At 43.1% G+C, this 2,985-nt stretch overlaps 1 protein-coding gene across 1 annotated transcript in view; it reads left to right on the top strand.

Moving 5' to 3' along the window:
* Kiaa1257 (KIAA1257 ortholog) overlaps positions 1 to 2,985 on the top strand; it is a 45,143-nt gene that overhangs the window by 37,780 nt on the left and 4,378 nt on the right. The gene's annotated exons all lie outside the window — the stretch shown is intronic.

Raw genomic sequence — 2,985 nt, 5'->3', positions numbered from 1 at the left:
TTTTTTTTTTTTTTTTGGATTTTCGAAACAGGGTTTCTCTGTATAGCCCTGGCTGTCCTGGAACTCACTTTGTAGACCAGGCTGGCCTCGAATTCAGATTTCCGCCTGCCTCTGCCTCCTGAGTGCTGGGATTTAAAGGCATGTACCACCACGCCTGGCCTCTACTAAACTATATGTGGATTGATTCCCCTGGAGTTTTTTGTAGGCTGTTGGGGTTGGTGGTGACTGGGTTCCAACACTTTATACCGAACCTGTTTGTGGGAGTCATATGCCAATTCTTCTTGGCTATGTATCTGGGGGAAAATTCACTGGGCCCTAGAACAGGCTTACATTTAGCTTTCTGCTGCTGCCATCTCAAAGTGGCTATATCGTTTTACTCGCCTGCCTACAAATGCAAGAGAGTCCCACAGATACTTTATAGGCATCAGTTTTTATAATTTTGGTGACTCTGGTGATATATGCTGGCATTGCATTTGTTTTAATGTGTTTTTATATTAAAACATAATAAATAGTATAATATAAATATAAAACAAAAATATAATAATTTTCATATATTATTATATATTTGGATGTCTTTTGTGACATGCTTGTTCAAATTTATGCCTTTTCTCTTTTTTGATAAATATAAGTGTGTTTTTCTTGCTGTCTCAGAAATGTTTTTCTATCTTTAGCTGGGTTTGGGTTATTTGTCAGACATTACATATTTCTTTTCTCGGTCTGCGGTGTGTCTTCTTATTGTCTAATGTTGCATTATTAAGAGAAGGTTTAATATTAGCAGATGCTAATTCATTATTTATTTTTAGATTTTTGGGGGAGATTCATTTCCTGGACTTTTGTGCCCACACAACTAAATGCACCCTTTATCTGGATCTGATAATCTAAAGTCTCCCCCCCCCCAGGTTCTTTGAGCCAGGGTTTCTCCGTGTAGTCTTGGCTGTCCTGGAATTCTCTGTAGACCAGGGCCATGACCCTCTGGCTCAGAGCTAGAAGAACAGGGAATTGAGGAACACAGATTAAACCTTCTAAGGACAGGAGGTGTTATTGTTTGTATATTCTTGGACCAGAGAGTGGCACCATTTGGAGGTATGGCCTTGTTGGAATAGGTGTGACCTGGTTGGAGTAGGTGTGTCACTGTGGGAGTGGGCTTAAGACTCTCACCCCAGTTGCCTGGAAGTCAGTCTTCCACTAGCAGTCTTTGAATGAAGACGTAGAACTCTTAGCTCTGCCTGCACCATGACAGCCTGGATGCTGCCATGCTCCTACCTTGATGATAATGGACTGAACCTCTGAACTTGTAAGCCAGCCCCAATTAAATGTTGTTTTTTATAAGACTCATCTTGGTCATGGTGCCTGTTCATGGCAGTAAAACCCTAACTAAGACAGGAGGGAACATAGAAAAATAACAAAATGTTCTTACCTATGGTCCATATGGCCATGACTAGATCCAGTGACGCCTTTCGCTAGTCTTCTTGCTGTGCACTGACCCTTGCCTGCCTTGAAAGCCACAGCAGCCACATCTAGCCTGCATGGGTGCTTTCCTTGTGTGTGAATAACAATTGTAACCCTTCTTCTGACTATATCGTGGTCCTCCTTGGGACTCTAGCCCAGCCACCGGCTTACGTTTAGGTAACCATTTGGACCTTAAATGCTATTTGTTGAGCAGAAGGTAGTTATTGTTGCAAATTCAGGAGGCAAATGACAGGCAAGGAGAGAGTGTGGATTGGCTTCTCTGAGCCACGTTTCCCCTTTCTGGTCCCACCCATATTCTCCTGCCTTGTTTCCTGTTTCATCTTTTGTTTCTTTTCAGTCTCATGTCAGTCAATTTCATCTCTTTTTCTCTATTTCCTTTTCATTTTTNGTATCTAATTCAGGGTGTACAACATTCTACCACCCACAAAGTGTTGTGTACCTGTTAATCACTATTTTTAATCCAAGTACCATGCAACCATTTTGTATTGAACTTTGCTTAATAAGAGCCATACATGTGTGGTCATGCANGTCTGGTGTTTATCCCACACATGTACTTTCTAGGATTTCACANGGTTTTGCATATATATTTAGCTCTGGTCAAGTTTTAATTGAGTATATACCATGGCAGATTTACTCACTTTTCTACTAAATTGTTCTCTTTTTTTTTTTTGATTTTCGAAACAGGGTTTCTCTGTATAGCCCTGGCTGTCCTGGAACTCACTTTGTAGACCAGGCTGGCCTCGAACTCAGATTTCCGCCTGCCTCTGCCTCCCGAGTGCTGGGATTAAAGGCGTGCGCCACCACGCCTGGCCTCTACTAAACTGTATGTGGATTGATTCCCCTGGAGTTTTTTGTAGGCTGTTGGGGTTGGTGGTGATTGGGTTCCAACACAGATTAAACCTTCTAAGGACAGGAGGTGTTATGGTTTGTATATTCTTGGACCAGAGAGTGGCACCATTTGGAGGTGTGGCCTTGTTGGAATAGGTGTGACCTGGTTGGAGTAGGTGTGTCACTGTGGGTGTGGGCTTAAGACTCTCACCCCAGTTGCCTGGAAGTCAGTCTTCCACTAGCAGTCTTGAATGAAGACATAGAACTCTTAGCTCTGCCTGCACCATGACAGCCTGGATGCTGCCATGCTCCTACCTTGATGATAATGGACTGAACCTCTGAACCTGTAAGCCAGCCCCAGTTAAATGTTGTTTTTTATAAGACTCATCTTGGTCATGGTGTCTGTTCATGGCAGTAAAACCCTAACTAAGACAGGAGGAAACGTAGACAAATAACAAAATGTTCTTACCTATGGTCCATATGGCCATGACTAGATCCAGTGATGCCTTTCGCTAGTCTTCTTGCGAAGACTGACCCTTGCCTGCCTTGGCTCTGCTGCTGAAAGCCACAGCAGCCACATCTAGCCTGCATAGGTGCTTTCCTTGTGTGTGAATAACAATTGTAACCCTTCTTCTGACTATATCGTGGTCCTCCTTGGGACTCTAGCCCAGCCACCGGCTTACGTTT

This window comes from Mus caroli, chromosome 6 (genome assembly GCF_900094665.2).
Source record: "Mus caroli chromosome 6, CAROLI_EIJ_v1.1, whole genome shotgun sequence".
NCBI classification, from domain to species: domain Eukaryota; kingdom Metazoa; phylum Chordata; class Mammalia; order Rodentia; family Muridae; genus Mus; species Mus caroli.
Note: the sequence above shows the minus strand (reverse complement) of the source record. Positions and strands in the feature narration are given on the sequence as shown.